Source organism: Schistocerca serialis, unplaced genomic scaffold (assembly GCF_023864345.2).
Source record: "Schistocerca serialis cubense isolate TAMUIC-IGC-003099 unplaced genomic scaffold, iqSchSeri2.2 HiC_scaffold_506, whole genome shotgun sequence".
Lineage (NCBI taxonomy): Eukaryota > Metazoa > Arthropoda > Insecta > Orthoptera > Acrididae > Schistocerca > Schistocerca serialis.
In genome coordinates, this window is record NW_026048087.1 from 22,702 (window position 1) to 37,678 (window position 14,977).

Consider the following 14,977-nt stretch of genomic DNA (forward strand, 5'->3'; position numbering starts at 1 on the left):
TTTTCTAATCTCAGGAGCAAAGAGGCTCCAGAGCATGCCCACTCGGTCAGAACCTCCCTATGTTTTAAACCTATTTTAAAGGAAATTCATTTGCTCAGCTTCTAGTAGCTAGTTGATAATCATGGGATTCTTAGCCTTCGTAGGATAATGATATTTCTTCGAATTATAGTAAAATTGCTTGCTCTTACAGGCATTACTCGTTTAATGTGCTATATAGGTCACATAGTCGTACCAATATTCAGCCGTTTCATAGACATCTCGTTTTTAATACAAACGTAGAAACTACACCCCTGAGCCTATCGCTGCTACTTCATCGGCGAGAAACGCTTATTACAGAAAATTTAGACTAAACGAAGGTTCCACCGAGATTCGAACTCGGATCGCTGGATTCAGAGTCCAGAGTGCTAACCGTTACACCATGGAACCAGACAGGAGAATGGGACTCGTAAATACACTTAGCAGTGTTCTGACGTACTTCAGACACTTCCTACTTGCATTTTTTAACCTAATTGACACGATCGAGCATTATAAAACTTAATCTGGGCAATGTTTGCACTTGCAGCCGATGACTGCATTTCCTGTGCGTCTATATGGCAGCGCTGAGTAGCAGTGTGTGGAAACGAAAGACAGGGACGGACGTAAAGCAATCAGTACGAATAAGAAAGTATGCAGAGCCTCTGGTAGCTCAGTTGGTAGAGCGGTGGACTGTAGTGGAGGATTCACAGTTATCCATAGGTCGCTGGTTCAAATCCGGCCCAGAGGACTGTTTTTCTAATCTCAGGAGCAAAGAGGCTCCAGAGCATGCCCACTCGGTCAGAACCTCCCTATGTTTTAAACCTATTTTAAAGGAAATTCATTTGCTCAGCTTCTAGTAGCTAGTTGATAATCATGGGATTCTTAGCCTTCGTAGGATAATGATATTTCTTCGAATTATAGTAAAATTGCTTGCTCTTACAGGCATTACTCGTTTAATGTGCTATATAGGTCACATAGTCGTACCAATATTCAGCCGTTTCATAGACATCTCGTTTTTAATACAAACGTAGAAACTACACCCCTGAGCCTATCGCTGCTACTTCATCGGCGAGAAACGCTTATTACAGAAAATTTAGACTAAACGAAGGTTCCACCGAGATTCGAACTCGGATCGCTGGATTCAGAGTCCAGAGTGCTAACCGTTACACCATGGAACCAGACAGGAGAATGGGACTCGTAAATACACTTAGCAGTGTTCTGACGTACTTCAGACACTTCCTACTTGCATTTTTTAACCTAATTGACACGATCGAGCATTATAAAACTTAATCTGGGCAATGTTTGCACTTGCAGCCGATGACTGCATTTCCTGTGCGTCTATATGGCAGCGCTGAGTAGCAGTGTGTGGAAACGAAAGACAGGGACGGACGTAAAGCAATCAGTACGAATAAGAAAGTATGCAGAGCCTCTGGTAGCTCAGTTGGTAGAGCGGTGGACTGTAGTGGAGGATTCACAGTTATCCATAGGTCGCTGGTTCAAATCCGGCCCAGAGGACTGTTTTTCTAATCTCAGGAGCAAAGAGGCTCCAGAGCATGCCCACTCGGTCAGAACCTCCCTATGTTTTAAACCTATTTTAAAGGAAATTCATTTGCTCAGCTTCTAGTAGCTAGTTGATAATCATGGGATTCTTAGCCTTCGTAGGATAATGATATTTCTTCGAATTATAGTAAAATTGCTTGCTCTTACAGGCATTACTCGTTTAATGTGCTATATAGGTCACATAGTCGTACCAATATTCAGCCGTTTCATAGACATCTCGTTTTTAATACAAACGTAGAAACTACACCCCTGAGCCTATCGCTGCTACTTCATCGGCGAGAAACGCTTATTACAGAAAATTTAGACTAAACGAAGGTTCCACCGAGATTCGAACTCGGATCGCTGGATTCAGAGTCCAGAGTGCTAACCGTTACACCATGGAACCAGACAGGAGAATGGGACTCGTAAATACACTTAGCAGTGTTCTGACGTACTTCAGACACTTCCTACTTGCATTTTTTAACCTAATTGACACGATCGAGCATTATAAAACTTAATCTGGGCAATGTTTGCACTTGCAGCCGATGACTGCATTTCCTGTGCGTCTATATGGCAGCGCTGAGTAGCAGTGTGTGGAAACGAAAGACAGGGGCGGACGTAAAGCAATCAGTACGAATAAGAAAGTATGCAGAGCCTCTGGTAGCTCAGTTGGTAGAGCGGTGGACTGTAGTGGAGGATTCACAGTTATCCATAGGTCGCTGGTTCAAATCCGGCCCAGAGGACTGTTTTTCTAATCTCAGGAGCAAAGAGGCTCCAGAGCATGCCCACTCGGTCAGAACCTCCCTATGTTTTAAACCTATTTTAAAGGAAATTCATTTGCTCAGCTTCTAGTAGCTAGTTGATAATCATGGGATTCTTAGCCTTCGTAGGATAATGATATTTCTTCGAATTATAGTAAAATTGCTTGCTCTTACAGGCATTACTCGTTTAATGTGCTATATAGGTCACATAGTCGTACCAATATTCAGCCGTTTCATAGACATCTCGTTTTTAATACAAACGTAGAAACTACACCCCTGAGCCTATCGCTGCTACTTCATCGGCGAGAAACGCTTATTACAGAAAATTTAGACTAAACGAAGGTTCCACCGAGATTCGAACTCGGATCGCTGGATTCAGAGTCCAGAGTGCTAACCGTTACACCATGGAACCAGACAGGAGAATGGGACTCGTAAATACACTTAGCAGTGTTCTGACGTACTTCAGACACTTCCTACTTGCATTTTTTAACCTAATTGACACGATCGAGCATTATAAAACTTAATCTGGGCAATGTTTGCACTTGCAGCCGATGACTGCATTTCCTGTGCGTCTATATGGCAGCGCTGAGTAGCAGTGTGTGGAAACGAAAGACAGGGACGGACGTAAAGCAATCAGTACGAATAAGAAAGTATGCAGAGCCTCTGGTAGCTCAGTTGGTAGAGCGGTGGACTGTAGTGGAGGATTCACAGTTATCCATAGGTCGCTGGTTCAAATCCGGCCCAGAGGACTGTTTTTCTAATCTCAGGAGCAAAGAGGCTCCAGAGCATGCCCACTCGGTCAGAACCTCCCTATGTTTTAAACCTATTTTAAAGGAAATTCATTTGCTCAGCTTCTAGTAGCTAGTTGATAATCATGGGATTCTTAGCCTTCGTAGGATAATGATATTTCTTCGAATTATAGTAAAATTGCTTGCTCTTACAGGCATTACTCGTTTAATGTGCTATATAGGTCACATAGTCGTACCAATATTCAGCCGTTTCATAGACATCTCGTTTTTAATACAAACGTAGAAACTACACCCCTGAGCCTATCGCTGCTACTTCATCGGCGAGAAACGCTTATTACAGAAAATTTAGACTAAACGAAGGTTCCACCGAGATTCGAACTCGGATCGCTGGATTCAGAGTCCAGAGTGCTAACCGTTACACCATGGAACCAGACAGGAGAATGGGACTCGTAAATACACTTAGCAGTGTTCTGACGTACTTCAGACACTTCCTACTTGCATTTTTTAACCTAATTGACACGATCGAGCATTATAAAACTTAATCTGGGCAATGTTTGCACTTGCAGCCGATGACTGCATTTCCTGTGCGTCTATATGGCAGCGCTGAGTAGCAGTGTGTGGAAACGAAAGACAGGGACGGACGTAAAGCAATCAGTACGAATAAGAAAGTATGCAGAGCCTCTGGTAGCTCAGTTGGTAGAGCGGTGGACTGTAGTGGAGGATTCACAGTTATCCATAGGTCGCTGGTTCAAATCCGGCCCAGAGGACTGTTTTTCTAATCTCAGGAGCAAAGAGGCTCCAGAGCATGCCCACTCGGTCAGAACCTCCCTATGTTTTAAACCTATTTTAAAGGAAATTCATTTGCTCAGCTTCTAGTAGCTAGTTGATAATCATGGGATTCTTAGCCTTCGTAGGATAATGATATTTCTTCGAATTATAGTAAAATTGCTTGCTCTTACAGGCATTACTCGTTTAATGTGCTATATAGGTCACATAGTCGTACCAATATTCAGCCGTTTCATAGACATCTCGTTTTTAATACAAACGTAGAAACTACACCCCTGAGCCTATCGCTGCTACTTCATCGGCGAGAAACGCTTATTACAGAAAATTTAGACTAAACGAAGGTTCCACCGAGATTCGAACTCGGATCGCTGGATTCAGAGTCCAGAGTGCTAACCGTTACACCATGGAACCAGACAGGAGAATGGGACTCGTAAATACACTTAGCAGTGTTCTGACGTACTTCAGACACTTCCTACTTGCATTTTTTAACCTAATTGACACGATCGAGCATTATAAAACTTAATCTGGGCAATGTTTGCACTTGCAGCCGATGACTGCATTTCCTGTGCGTCTATATGGCAGCGCTGAGTAGCAGTGTGTGGAAACGAAAGACAGGGACGGACGTAAAGCAATCAGTACGAATAAGAAAGTATGCAGAGCCTCTGGTAGCTCAGTTGGTAGAGCGGTGGACTGTAGTGGAGGATTCACAGTTATCCATAGGTCGCTGGTTCAAATCCGGCCCAGAGGACTGTTTTTCTAATCTCAGGAGCAAAGAGGCTCCAGAGCATGCCCACTCGGTCAGAACCTCCCTATGTTTTAAACCTATTTTAAAGGAAATTCATTTGCTCAGCTTCTAGTAGCTAGTTGATAATCATGGGATTCTTAGCCTTCGTAGGATAATGATATTTCTTCGAATTATAGTAAAATTGCTTGCTCTTACAGGCATTACTCGTTTAATGTGCTATATAGGTCACATAGTCGTACCAATATTCAGCCGTTTCATAGACATCTCGTTTTTAATACAAACGTAGAAACTACACCCCTGAGCCTATCGCTGCTACTTCATCGGCGAGAAACGCTTATTACAGAAAATTTAGACTAAACGAAGGTTCCACCGAGATTCGAACTCGGATCGCTGGATTCAGAGTCCAGAGTGCTAACCGTTACACCATGGAACCAGACAGGAGAATGGGACTCGTAAATACACTTAGCAGTGTTCTGACGTACTTCAGACACTTCCTACTTGCATTTTTTAACCTAATTGACACGATCGAGCATTATAAAACTTAATCTGGGCAATGTTTGCACTTGCAGCCGATGACTGCATTTCCTGTGCGTCTATATGGCAGCGCTGAGTAGCAGTGTGTGGAAACGAAAGACAGGGACGGACGTAAAGCAATCAGTACGAATAAGAAAGTATGCAGAGCCTCTGGTAGCTCAGTTGGTAGAGCGGTGGACTGTAGTGGAGGATTCACAGTTATCCATAGGTCGCTGGTTCAAATCCGGCCCAGAGGACTGTTTTTCTAATCTCAGGAGCAAAGAGGCTCCAGAGCATGCCCACTCGGTCAGAACCTCCCTATGTTTTAAACCTATTTTAAAGGAAATTCATTTGCTCAGCTTCTAGTAGCTAGTTGATAATCATGGGATTCTTAGCCTTCGTAGGATAATGATATTTCTTCGAATTATAGTAAAATTGCTTGCTCTTACAGGCATTACTCGTTTAATGTGCTATATAGGTCACATAGTCGTACCAATATTCAGCCGTTTCATAGACATCTCGTTTTTAATACAAACGTAGAAACTACACCCCTGAGCCTATCGCTGCTACTTCATCGGCGAGAAACGCTTATTACAGAAAATTTAGACTAAACGAAGGTTCCACCGAGATTCGAACTCGGATCGCTGGATTCAGAGTCCAGAGTGCTAACCGTTACACCATGGAACCAGACAGGAGAATGGGACTCGTAAATACACTTAGCAGTGTTCTGACGTACTTCAGACACTTCCTACTTGCATTTTTTAACCTAATTGACACGATCGAGCATTATAAAACTTAATCTGGGCAATGTTTGCACTTGCAGCCGATGACTGCATTTCCTGTGCGTCTATATGGCAGCGCTGAGTAGCAGTGTGTGGAAACGAAAGACAGGGACGGACGTAAAGCAATCAGTACGAATAAGAAAGTATGCAGAGCCTCTGGTAGCTCAGTTGGTAGAGCGGTGGACTGTAGTGGAGGATTCACAGTTATCCATAGGTCGCTGGTTCAAATCCGGCCCAGAGGACTGTTTTTCTAATCTCAGGAGCAAAGAGGCTCCAGAGCATGCCCACTCGGTCAGAACCTCCCTATGTTTTAAACCTATTTTAAAGGAAATTCATTTGCTCAGCTTCTAGTAGCTAGTTGATAATCATGGGATTCTTAGCCTTCGTAGGATAATGATATTTCTTCGAATTATAGTAAAATTGCTTGCTCTTACAGGCATTACTCGTTTAATGTGCTATATAGGTCACATAGTCGTACCAATATTCAGCCGTTTCATAGACATCTCGTTTTTAATACAAACGTAGAAACTACACCCCTGAGCCTATCGCTGCTACTTCATCGGCGAGAAACGCTTATTACAGAAAATTTAGACTAAACGAAGGTTCCACCGAGATTCGAACTCGGATCGCTGGATTCAGAGTCCAGAGTGCTAACCGTTACACCATGGAACCAGACAGGAGAATGGGACTCGTAAATACACTTAGCAGTGTTCTGACGTACTTCAGACACTTCCTACTTGCATTTTTTAACCTAATTGACACGATCGAGCATTATAAAACTTAATCTGGGCAATGTTTGCACTTGCAGCCGATGACTGCATTTCCTGTGCGTCTATATGGCAGCGCTGAGTAGCAGTGTGTGGAAACGAAAGACAGGGACGGACGTAAAGCAATCAGTACGAATAAGAAAGTATGCAGAGCCTCTGGTAGCTCAGTTGGTAGAGCGGTGGACTGTAGTGGAGGATTCACAGTTATCCATAGGTCGCTGGTTCAAATCCGGCCCAGAGGACTGTTTTTCTAATCTCAGGAGCAAAGAGGCTCCAGAGCATGCCCACTCGGTCAGAACCTCCCTATGTTTTAAACCTATTTTAAAGGAAATTCATTTGCTCAGCTTCTAGTAGCTAGTTGATAATCATGGGATTCTTAGCCTTCGTAGGATAATGATATTTCTTCGAATTATAGTAAAATTGCTTGCTCTTACAGGCATTACTCGTTTAATGTGCTATATAGGTCACATAGTCGTACCAATATTCAGCCGTTTCATAGACATCTCGTTTTTAATACAAACGTAGAAACTACACCCCTGAGCCTATCGCTGCTACTTCATCGGCGAGAAACGCTTATTACAGAAAATTTAGACTAAACGAAGGTTCCACCGAGATTCGAACTCGGATCGCTGGATTCAGAGTCCAGAGTGCTAACCGTTACACCATGGAACCAGACAGGAGAATGGGACTCGTAAATACACTTAGCAGTGTTCTGACGTACTTCAGACACTTCCTACTTGCATTTTTTAACCTAATTGACACGATCGAGCATTATAAAACTTAATCTGGGCAATGTTTGCACTTGCAGCCGATGACTGCATTTCCTGTGCGTCTATATGGCAGCGCTGAGTAGCAGTGTGTGGAAACGAAAGACAGGGACGGACGTAAAGCAATCAGTACGAATAAGAAAGTATGCAGAGCCTCTGGTAGCTCAGTTGGTAGAGCGGTGGACTGTAGTGGAGGATTCACAGTTATCCATAGGTCGCTGGTTCAAATCCGGCCCAGAGGACTGTTTTTCTAATCTCAGGAGCAAAGAGGCTCCAGAGCATGCCCACTCGGTCAGAACCTCCCTATGTTTTAAACCTATTTTAAAGGAAATTCATTTGCTCAGCTTCTAGTAGCTAGTTGATAATCATGGGATTCTTAGCCTTCGTAGGATAATGATATTTCTTCGAATTATAGTAAAATTGCTTGCTCTTACAGGCATTACTCGTTTAATGTGCTATATAGGTCACATAGTCGTACCAATATTCAGCCGTTTCATAGACATCTCGTTTTTAATACAAACGTAGAAACTACACCCCTGAGCCTATCGCTGCTACTTCATCGGCGAGAAACGCTTATTACAGAAAATTTAGACTAAACGAAGGTTCCACCGAGATTCGAACTCGGATCGCTGGATTCAGAGTCCAGAGTGCTAACCGTTACACCATGGAACCAGACAGGAGAATGGGACTCGTAAATACACTTAGCAGTGTTCTGACGTACTTCAGACACTTCCTACTTGCATTTTTTAACCTAATTGACACGATCGAGCATTATAAAACTTAATCTGGGCAATGTTTGCACTTGCAGCCGATGACTGCATTTCCTGTGCGTCTATATGGCAGCGCTGAGTAGCAGTGTGTGGAAACGAAAGACAGGGACGGACGTAAAGCAATCAGTACGAATAAGAAAGTATGCAGAGCCTCTGGTAGCTCAGTTGGTAGAGCGGTGGACTGTAGTGGAGGATTCACAGTTATCCATAGGTCGCTGGTTCAAATCCGGCCCAGAGGACTGTTTTTCTAATCTCAGGAGCAAAGAGGCTCCAGAGCATGCCCACTCGGTCAGAACCTCCCTATGTTTTAAACCTATTTTAAAGGAAATTCATTTGCTCAGCTTCTAGTAGCTAGTTGATAATCATGGGATTCTTAGCCTTCGTAGGATAATGATATTTCTTCGAATTATAGTAAAATTGCTTGCTCTTACAGGCATTACTCGTTTAATGTGCTATATAGGTCACATAGTCGTACCAATATTCAGCCGTTTCATAGACATCTCGTTTTTAATACAAACGTAGAAACTACACCCCTGAGCCTATCGCTGCTACTTCATCGGCGAGAAACGCTTATTACAGAAAATTTAGACTAAACGAAGGTTCCACCGAGATTCGAACTCGGATCGCTGGATTCAGAGTCCAGAGTGCTAACCGTTACACCATGGAACCAGACAGGAGAATGGGACTCGTAAATACACTTAGCAGTGTTCTGACGTACTTCAGACACTTCCTACTTGCATTTTTTAACCTAATTGACACGATCGAGCATTATAAAACTTAATCTGGGCAATGTTTGCACTTGCAGCCGATGACTGCATTTCCTGTGCGTCTATATGGCAGCGCTGAGTAGCAGTGTGTGGAAACGAAAGACAGGGACGGACGTAAAGCAATCAGTACGAATAAGAAAGTATGCAGAGCCTCTGGTAGCTCAGTTGGTAGAGCGGTGGACTGTAGTGGAGGATTCACAGTTATCCATAGGTCGCTGGTTCAAATCCGGCCCAGAGGACTGTTTTTCTAATCTCAGGAGCAAAGAGGCTCCAGAGCATGCCCACTCGGTCAGAACCTCCCTATGTTTTAAACCTATTTTAAAGGAAATTCATTTGCTCAGCTTCTAGTAGCTAGTTGATAATCATGGGATTCTTAGCCTTCGTAGGATAATGATATTTCTTCGAATTATAGTAAAATTGCTTGCTCTTACAGGCATTACTCGTTTAATGTGCTATATAGGTCACATAGTCGTACCAATATTCAGCCGTTTCATAGACATCTCGTTTTTAATACAAACGTAGAAACTACACCCCTGAGCCTATCGCTGCTACTTCATCGGCGAGAAACGCTTATTACAGAAAATTTAGACTAAACGAAGGTTCCACCGAGATTCGAACTCGGATCGCTGGATTCAGAGTCCAGAGTGCTAACCGTTACACCATGGAACCAGACAGGAGAATGGGACTCGTAAATACACTTAGCAGTGTTCTGACGTACTTCAGACACTTCCTACTTGCATTTTTTAACCTAATTGACACGATCGAGCATTATAAAACTTAATCTGGGCAATGTTTGCACTTGCAGCCGATGACTGCATTTCCTGTGCGTCTATATGGCAGCGCTGAGTAGCAGTGTGTGGAAACGAAAGACAGGGACGGACGTAAAGCAATCAGTACGAATAAGAAAGTATGCAGAGCCTCTGGTAGCTCAGTTGGTAGAGCGGTGGACTGTAGTGGAGGATTCACAGTTATCCATAGGTCGCTGGTTCAAATCCGGCCCAGAGGACTGTTTTTCTAATCTCAGGAGCAAAGAGGCTCCAGAGCATGCCCACTCGGTCAGAACCTCCCTATGTTTTAAACCTATTTTAAAGGAAATTCATTTGCTCAGCTTCTAGTAGCTAGTTGATAATCATGGGATTCTTAGCCTTCGTAGGATAATGATATTTCTTCGAATTATAGTAAAATTGCTTGCTCTTACAGGCATTACTCGTTTAATGTGCTATATAGGTCACATAGTCGTACCAATATTCAGCCGTTTCATAGACATCTCGTTTTTAATACAAACGTAGAAACTACACCCCTGAGCCTATCGCTGCTACTTCATCGGCGAGAAACGCTTATTACAGAAAATTTAGACTAAACGAAGGTTCCACCGAGATTCGAACTCGGATCGCTGGATTCAGAGTCCAGAGTGCTAACCGTTACACCATGGAACCAGACAGGAGAATGGGACTCGTAAATACACTTAGCAGTGTTCTGACGTACTTCAGACACTTCCTACTTGCATTTTTTAACCTAATTGACACGATCGAGCATTATAAAACTTAATCTGGGCAATGTTTGCACTTGCAGCCGATGACTGCATTTCCTGTGCGTCTATATGGCAGCGCTGAGTAGCAGTGTGTGGAAACGAAAGACAGGGACGGACGTAAAGCAATCAGTACGAATAAGAAAGTATGCAGAGCCTCTGGTAGCTCAGTTGGTAGAGCGGTGGACTGTAGTGGAGGATTCACAGTTATCCATAGGTCGCTGGTTCAAATCCGGCCCAGAGGACTGTTTTTCTAATCTCAGGAGCAAAGAGGCTCCAGAGCATGCCCACTCGGTCAGAACCTCCCTATGTTTTAAACCTATTTTAAAGGAAATTCATTTGCTCAGCTTCTAGTAGCTAGTTGATAATCATGGGATTCTTAGCCTTCGTAGGATAATGATATTTCTTCGAATTATAGTAAAATTGCTTGCTCTTACAGGCATTACTCGTTTAATGTGCTATATAGGTCACATAGGTCGTACCAATATTCAGCCGTTTCATAGACATCTCGTTTTTAATACAAACGTAGAAACTACACCCCTGAGCCTATCGCTGCTACTTCATCGGCGAGAAACGCTTATTACAGAAAATTTAGACTAAACGAAGGTTCCACCGAGATTCGAACTCGGATCGCTGGATTCAGAGTCCAGAGTGCTAACCGTTACACCATGGAACCAGACAGGAGAATGGGACTCGTAAATACACTTAGCAGTGTTCTGACGTACTTCAGACACTTCCTACTTGCATTTTTTAACCTAATTGACACGATCGAGCATTATAAAACTTAATCTGGGCAATGTTTGCACTTGCAGCCGATGACTGCATTTCCTGTGCGTCTATATGGCAGCGCTGAGTAGCAGTGTGTGGAAACGAAAGACAGGGACGGACGTAAAGCAATCAGTACGAATAAGAAAGTATGCAGAGCCTCTGGTAGCTCAGTTGGTAGAGCGGTGGACTGTAGTGGAGGATTCACAGTTATCCATAGGTCGCTGGTTCAAATCCGGCCCAGAGGACTGTTTTTCTAATCTCAGGAGCAAAGAGGCTCCAGAGCATGCCCACTCGGTCAGAACCTCCCTATGTTTTAAACCTATTTTAAAGAAATTCATTTGCTCAGCTTCTAGTAGCTAGTTGATAATCATGGGATTCTTAGCCTTCGTAGGATAATGATATTTCTTCGAATTATAGTAAAATTGCTTGCTCTTACAGGCATTACTCGTTTAATGTGCTATATAGGTCACATAGTCGTACCAATATTCAGCCGTTTCATAGACATCTCGTTTTTAATACAAACGTAGAAACTACACCCCTGAGCCTATCGCTGCTACTTCATCGGCGAGAAACGCTTATTACAGAAAATTTAGACTAAACGAAGGTTCCACCGAGATTCGAACTCGGATCGCTGGATTCAGAGTCCAGAGTGCTAACCGTTACACCATGGAACCAGACAGGAGAATGGGACTCGTAAATACACTTAGCAGTGTTCTGACGTACTTCAGACACTTCCTACTTGCATTTTTTAACCTAATTGACACGATCGAGCATTATAAAACTTAATCTGGGCAATGTTTGCACTTGCAGCCGATGACTGCATTTCCTGTGCGTCTATATGCAGCGCTGAGTAGCAGTGTGTGGAAACGAAAGACAGGGACGGACGTAAAGCAATCAGTACGAATAAGAAAGTATGCAGAGCCTCTGGTAGCTCAGTTGGTAGAGCGGTGGACTGTAGTGGAGGATTCACAGTTATCCATAGGTCGCTGGTTCAAATCCGGCCCAGAGGACTGTTTTTCTAATCTCAGGAGCAAAGAGGCTCCAGAGCATGCCCACTCGGTCAGAACCTCCCTATGTTTTTAAACCTATTTTAAAGGAAATTCATTTGCTCAGCTTCTAGTAGCTAGTTGATAATCATGGGATTCTTAGCCTTCGTAGGATAATGATATTTCTTCGAATTATAGTAAAATTGCTTGCTCTTACAGGCATTACTCGTTTAATGTGCTATATAGGTCACATAGTCGTACCAATATTCAGCCCGTTTCATAGACATCTCGTTTTTAATACAAACGTAGAAACTACACCCCTGAGCCTATCGCTGCTACTTCATCGGCGAGAAACGCTTATTACAGAAAATTTAGACTAAACGAAGGTTCCACCGAGATTCGAACTCGGATCGCTGGATTCAGAGTCCAGAGTGCTAACCGTTACACCATGGAACCAGACAGGAGAAATGGACTCGTAAATACACTTAGCAGTGTTCTGACGTACTTCAGACACTTCCTACTTGCATTTTTTAACCTAATTGACACGATCGAGCATTATAAAACTTAATCTGGGCAATGTTTGCACTTGCAGCCGATGACTGCATTTCCTGTGCGTCTATATGGCAGCGCTGAGTAGCAGTGTGTGGAAACGAAAGACAGGGACGGACGTAAAGCAATCAGTACGAATAAGAAAGTATGCAGAGCCTCTGGTAGCTCAGTTGGTAGAGCGGTGGACTGTAGTGGAGGATTCACAGTTATCCATAGGTCGCTGGTTCAAATCCGGCCCAGAGGACTGTTTTTCTAATCTCAGGAGCAAAGAGGCTCCAGAGCATGCCCACTCGGTCAGAACCTCCCTATGTTTTAAACCTATTTTAAAGGAAATTCATTTGCTCAGCTTCTAGTAGCTAGTTGATAATCATGGGATTCTTAGCCTTCGTAGGATAATGATATTTCTTCGAATTATAGTAAAATTGCTTGCTCTTACAGGCATTACTCGTTTAATGTGCTATATAGGTCACATAGTCGTACCAATATTCAGCCGTTTCATAGACATCTCGTTTTTAATACAAACGTAGAAACTACACCCCTGAGCCTATCGCTGCTACTTCATCGGCGAGAAACGCTTATTACAGAAAATTTAGACTAAACGAAGGTTCACCGAGATTCGAACTCGGATCGCTGGATTCAGAGTCCAGAGTGCTAACCGTTACACCATGGAACCAGACAGGAGAATGGGACTCGTAAATACACTTAGCAGTGTTCTGACGTACTTCAGACACTTCCTACTTGCATTTTTTAACCTAATTGACACGATCGAGCATTATAAAACTTAATCTGGGCAATGTTTGCACTTGCAGCCGATGACTGCATTTCCTGTGCGTCTATATGGCAGCGCTGAGTAGCAGTGTGTGGAAACGAAAGACAGGGACGGACGTAAAGCAATCAGTACGAATAAGAAAGTATGCAGAGCCTCTGGTAGCTCAGTTGGTAGAGCGGTGGACTGTAGTGGAGGATTCACAGTTATCCATAGGTCGCTGGTTCAAATCCGGCCCAGAGGACTGTTTTTCTAATCTCAGGAGCAAAGAGGCTCAGAGCATGCCCACTCGGTCAGAACCTCCCTATGTTTTAAACCCTATTTTAAAGGAAATTCATTTGCTCAGCTTCTAGTAGCTAGTTGATAATCATGGGATTCTTAGCCTTCGTAGGATAATGATATTTCTTCGAATTATAGTAAAATTGCTTGCTCTTACAGGCATTACTCGTTTAATGTGCTATATAGGTCACATAGTCGTACCAATATTCAGCCGTTTCATAGACATCTCGTTTTTAATACAAACGTAGAAACTACACCCCTGAGCCTATCGCTGCTACTTCATCGGCGAGAAACGCTTATTACAGAAAATTTAGACTAAACGAAGGGTTCCACCGAGATTCGAACTCGGATCGCTGGATTCAGAGTCCAGAGTGCTAACCGTTACACCATGGAACCAGACAGGAGAATGGACTCGTAATACACTTAGCAGTGTTCTGACGTACTTCAGAACACTTCTACTTGCATTTTATTAACCTAATTGACACGATCGAGCATTATAAAACTTAATCTGGGCAATGTTTGCACTTGCAGCCGATGACTGCATTTCCTGTGCGTCTATATGGCAGCGCTGAGTAGCAGTGTGTGGAAACGAAAGACAGGGACGGACGTAAGCAATCAGTACGAATAAGAAAGTATGCAGAGCCTCGTGTAGCTCAGTTGGTAGAGCGGTGGACTGTAGTGGAGGATTCACAGTTATCCATAGGTCGCTGGTTCAAATCCGGCCCAGAGGACTGTTTTTCTAATCTCAGGAGCAAAGAGCTCCAGAGCATGCCCACTCGGTCAGAACCTCCCTATGTTTTAAACCTATTTTAAAGGAAATTCATTTGCTCAGCTTCTAGTAGCTAGTTGATAATCATGGGATTCTTAGCCTTCGTAAGTAATGATATTTCTTCGAATTATAGTAAAATTGCTTGCTCTTACAGGCATTACTCGTTTAATGTGCTATATAGGTCACATAGTCGTACCAATATTCAGCCGTTTCATAGACATCTCGTTTTTAATACAAACGTAGAAACTACACCCCTGAGCCTATCGCTGCTACTTCATCGGCGAGTAAACGCTTATTACAGAAAATTTAGACTAAACGAAGGTTCCACCGAGATTCGAACTCGGATCGCTGGATTCAGAGTCCAGAGTGCT

The 14,977-nt window shown here is 43.2% G+C and overlaps 37 non-coding genes across 37 annotated transcripts; 19 read left to right on the forward strand and 18 right to left on the reverse strand.

The window, feature by feature from the left end:
- Positions 1 to 354: 354 nt before the first annotated feature.
- Positions 355 to 426, reverse strand: Trnaq-cug (transfer RNA glutamine (anticodon CUG)). The gene has a single exon. It is a non-coding gene; the product is annotated as a tRNA-Gln (tRNA).
- A 248-nt stretch (positions 427 to 674) lies between these two features.
- Trnay-gua (transfer RNA tyrosine (anticodon GUA)) lies at positions 675 to 763 on the forward strand. Its single transcript is given in 2 exon segments — positions 675 to 711; positions 728 to 763. It is a non-coding gene; the product is annotated as a tRNA-Tyr (tRNA).
- Positions 764 to 1,121: 358 nt separating this feature from the next.
- Trnaq-cug (transfer RNA glutamine (anticodon CUG)) lies at positions 1,122 to 1,193 on the reverse strand. Its single transcript has one exon. It is a non-coding gene; the product is annotated as a tRNA-Gln (tRNA).
- A 248-nt stretch (positions 1,194 to 1,441) lies between these two features.
- On the forward strand, positions 1,442 to 1,530 carry Trnay-gua (transfer RNA tyrosine (anticodon GUA)). Its single transcript is given in 2 exon segments — positions 1,442 to 1,478; positions 1,495 to 1,530. It is a non-coding gene; the product is annotated as a tRNA-Tyr (tRNA).
- Positions 1,531 to 1,888: 358 nt separating this feature from the next.
- Positions 1,889 to 1,960, reverse strand: Trnaq-cug (transfer RNA glutamine (anticodon CUG)). The gene has a single exon. It is a non-coding gene; the product is annotated as a tRNA-Gln (tRNA).
- A 248-nt stretch (positions 1,961 to 2,208) lies between these two features.
- On the forward strand, positions 2,209 to 2,297 carry Trnay-gua (transfer RNA tyrosine (anticodon GUA)). Its single transcript is given in 2 exon segments — positions 2,209 to 2,245; positions 2,262 to 2,297. It is a non-coding gene; the product is annotated as a tRNA-Tyr (tRNA).
- A 358-nt stretch (positions 2,298 to 2,655) lies between these two features.
- On the reverse strand, positions 2,656 to 2,727 carry Trnaq-cug (transfer RNA glutamine (anticodon CUG)). Its single transcript has one exon. It is a non-coding gene; the product is annotated as a tRNA-Gln (tRNA).
- Positions 2,728 to 2,975: 248 nt separating this feature from the next.
- On the forward strand, positions 2,976 to 3,064 carry Trnay-gua (transfer RNA tyrosine (anticodon GUA)). Its single transcript is given in 2 exon segments — positions 2,976 to 3,012; positions 3,029 to 3,064. It is a non-coding gene; the product is annotated as a tRNA-Tyr (tRNA).
- A 358-nt stretch (positions 3,065 to 3,422) lies between these two features.
- On the reverse strand, positions 3,423 to 3,494 carry Trnaq-cug (transfer RNA glutamine (anticodon CUG)). Its single transcript has one exon. It is a non-coding gene; the product is annotated as a tRNA-Gln (tRNA).
- A 248-nt stretch (positions 3,495 to 3,742) lies between these two features.
- Positions 3,743 to 3,831, forward strand: Trnay-gua (transfer RNA tyrosine (anticodon GUA)). The gene is given in 2 exon segments: positions 3,743 to 3,779; positions 3,796 to 3,831. It is a non-coding gene; the product is annotated as a tRNA-Tyr (tRNA).
- A 358-nt stretch (positions 3,832 to 4,189) lies between these two features.
- Positions 4,190 to 4,261, reverse strand: Trnaq-cug (transfer RNA glutamine (anticodon CUG)). The gene has a single exon. It is a non-coding gene; the product is annotated as a tRNA-Gln (tRNA).
- Positions 4,262 to 4,509: 248 nt separating this feature from the next.
- On the forward strand, positions 4,510 to 4,598 carry Trnay-gua (transfer RNA tyrosine (anticodon GUA)). The gene is given in 2 exon segments: positions 4,510 to 4,546; positions 4,563 to 4,598. It is a non-coding gene; the product is annotated as a tRNA-Tyr (tRNA).
- A 358-nt stretch (positions 4,599 to 4,956) lies between these two features.
- Positions 4,957 to 5,028, reverse strand: Trnaq-cug (transfer RNA glutamine (anticodon CUG)). The gene has a single exon. It is a non-coding gene; the product is annotated as a tRNA-Gln (tRNA).
- A 248-nt stretch (positions 5,029 to 5,276) lies between these two features.
- On the forward strand, positions 5,277 to 5,365 carry Trnay-gua (transfer RNA tyrosine (anticodon GUA)). Its single transcript is given in 2 exon segments — positions 5,277 to 5,313; positions 5,330 to 5,365. It is a non-coding gene; the product is annotated as a tRNA-Tyr (tRNA).
- Positions 5,366 to 5,723: 358 nt separating this feature from the next.
- On the reverse strand, positions 5,724 to 5,795 carry Trnaq-cug (transfer RNA glutamine (anticodon CUG)). Its single transcript has one exon. It is a non-coding gene; the product is annotated as a tRNA-Gln (tRNA).
- Positions 5,796 to 6,043: 248 nt separating this feature from the next.
- Trnay-gua (transfer RNA tyrosine (anticodon GUA)) lies at positions 6,044 to 6,132 on the forward strand. The gene is given in 2 exon segments: positions 6,044 to 6,080; positions 6,097 to 6,132. It is a non-coding gene; the product is annotated as a tRNA-Tyr (tRNA).
- A 358-nt stretch (positions 6,133 to 6,490) lies between these two features.
- Trnaq-cug (transfer RNA glutamine (anticodon CUG)) lies at positions 6,491 to 6,562 on the reverse strand. Its single transcript has one exon. It is a non-coding gene; the product is annotated as a tRNA-Gln (tRNA).
- A 248-nt stretch (positions 6,563 to 6,810) lies between these two features.
- Trnay-gua (transfer RNA tyrosine (anticodon GUA)) lies at positions 6,811 to 6,899 on the forward strand. The gene is given in 2 exon segments: positions 6,811 to 6,847; positions 6,864 to 6,899. It is a non-coding gene; the product is annotated as a tRNA-Tyr (tRNA).
- Positions 6,900 to 7,257: 358 nt separating this feature from the next.
- Trnaq-cug (transfer RNA glutamine (anticodon CUG)) lies at positions 7,258 to 7,329 on the reverse strand. Its single transcript has one exon. It is a non-coding gene; the product is annotated as a tRNA-Gln (tRNA).
- A 248-nt stretch (positions 7,330 to 7,577) lies between these two features.
- Trnay-gua (transfer RNA tyrosine (anticodon GUA)) lies at positions 7,578 to 7,666 on the forward strand. Its single transcript is given in 2 exon segments — positions 7,578 to 7,614; positions 7,631 to 7,666. It is a non-coding gene; the product is annotated as a tRNA-Tyr (tRNA).
- Positions 7,667 to 8,024: 358 nt separating this feature from the next.
- Trnaq-cug (transfer RNA glutamine (anticodon CUG)) lies at positions 8,025 to 8,096 on the reverse strand. The gene has a single exon. It is a non-coding gene; the product is annotated as a tRNA-Gln (tRNA).
- A 248-nt stretch (positions 8,097 to 8,344) lies between these two features.
- On the forward strand, positions 8,345 to 8,433 carry Trnay-gua (transfer RNA tyrosine (anticodon GUA)). The gene is given in 2 exon segments: positions 8,345 to 8,381; positions 8,398 to 8,433. It is a non-coding gene; the product is annotated as a tRNA-Tyr (tRNA).
- A 358-nt stretch (positions 8,434 to 8,791) lies between these two features.
- On the reverse strand, positions 8,792 to 8,863 carry Trnaq-cug (transfer RNA glutamine (anticodon CUG)). The gene has a single exon. It is a non-coding gene; the product is annotated as a tRNA-Gln (tRNA).
- Positions 8,864 to 9,111: 248 nt separating this feature from the next.
- On the forward strand, positions 9,112 to 9,200 carry Trnay-gua (transfer RNA tyrosine (anticodon GUA)). Its single transcript is given in 2 exon segments — positions 9,112 to 9,148; positions 9,165 to 9,200. It is a non-coding gene; the product is annotated as a tRNA-Tyr (tRNA).
- A 358-nt stretch (positions 9,201 to 9,558) lies between these two features.
- Positions 9,559 to 9,630, reverse strand: Trnaq-cug (transfer RNA glutamine (anticodon CUG)). The gene has a single exon. It is a non-coding gene; the product is annotated as a tRNA-Gln (tRNA).
- A 248-nt stretch (positions 9,631 to 9,878) lies between these two features.
- Trnay-gua (transfer RNA tyrosine (anticodon GUA)) lies at positions 9,879 to 9,967 on the forward strand. The gene is given in 2 exon segments: positions 9,879 to 9,915; positions 9,932 to 9,967. It is a non-coding gene; the product is annotated as a tRNA-Tyr (tRNA).
- Positions 9,968 to 10,325: 358 nt separating this feature from the next.
- Trnaq-cug (transfer RNA glutamine (anticodon CUG)) lies at positions 10,326 to 10,397 on the reverse strand. Its single transcript has one exon. It is a non-coding gene; the product is annotated as a tRNA-Gln (tRNA).
- A 248-nt stretch (positions 10,398 to 10,645) lies between these two features.
- Trnay-gua (transfer RNA tyrosine (anticodon GUA)) lies at positions 10,646 to 10,734 on the forward strand. Its single transcript is given in 2 exon segments — positions 10,646 to 10,682; positions 10,699 to 10,734. It is a non-coding gene; the product is annotated as a tRNA-Tyr (tRNA).
- Positions 10,735 to 11,093: 359 nt separating this feature from the next.
- Positions 11,094 to 11,165, reverse strand: Trnaq-cug (transfer RNA glutamine (anticodon CUG)). The gene has a single exon. It is a non-coding gene; the product is annotated as a tRNA-Gln (tRNA).
- Positions 11,166 to 11,413: 248 nt separating this feature from the next.
- On the forward strand, positions 11,414 to 11,502 carry Trnay-gua (transfer RNA tyrosine (anticodon GUA)). The gene is given in 2 exon segments: positions 11,414 to 11,450; positions 11,467 to 11,502. It is a non-coding gene; the product is annotated as a tRNA-Tyr (tRNA).
- Positions 11,503 to 11,859: 357 nt separating this feature from the next.
- Positions 11,860 to 11,931, reverse strand: Trnaq-cug (transfer RNA glutamine (anticodon CUG)). The gene has a single exon. It is a non-coding gene; the product is annotated as a tRNA-Gln (tRNA).
- Positions 11,932 to 12,178: 247 nt separating this feature from the next.
- Positions 12,179 to 12,267, forward strand: Trnay-gua (transfer RNA tyrosine (anticodon GUA)). The gene is given in 2 exon segments: positions 12,179 to 12,215; positions 12,232 to 12,267. It is a non-coding gene; the product is annotated as a tRNA-Tyr (tRNA).
- Positions 12,268 to 12,627: 360 nt separating this feature from the next.
- Trnaq-cug (transfer RNA glutamine (anticodon CUG)) lies at positions 12,628 to 12,699 on the reverse strand. The gene has a single exon. It is a non-coding gene; the product is annotated as a tRNA-Gln (tRNA).
- A 248-nt stretch (positions 12,700 to 12,947) lies between these two features.
- Trnay-gua (transfer RNA tyrosine (anticodon GUA)) lies at positions 12,948 to 13,036 on the forward strand. Its single transcript is given in 2 exon segments — positions 12,948 to 12,984; positions 13,001 to 13,036. It is a non-coding gene; the product is annotated as a tRNA-Tyr (tRNA).
- A 677-nt stretch (positions 13,037 to 13,713) lies between these two features.
- Trnay-gua (transfer RNA tyrosine (anticodon GUA)) lies at positions 13,714 to 13,802 on the forward strand. Its single transcript is given in 2 exon segments — positions 13,714 to 13,750; positions 13,767 to 13,802. It is a non-coding gene; the product is annotated as a tRNA-Tyr (tRNA).
- Positions 13,803 to 14,161: 359 nt separating this feature from the next.
- On the reverse strand, positions 14,162 to 14,233 carry Trnaq-cug (transfer RNA glutamine (anticodon CUG)). The gene has a single exon. It is a non-coding gene; the product is annotated as a tRNA-Gln (tRNA).
- A 246-nt stretch (positions 14,234 to 14,479) lies between these two features.
- Trnay-gua (transfer RNA tyrosine (anticodon GUA)) lies at positions 14,480 to 14,568 on the forward strand. The gene is given in 2 exon segments: positions 14,480 to 14,516; positions 14,533 to 14,568. It is a non-coding gene; the product is annotated as a tRNA-Tyr (tRNA).
- Positions 14,569 to 14,977: the final 409 nt, after the last annotated feature.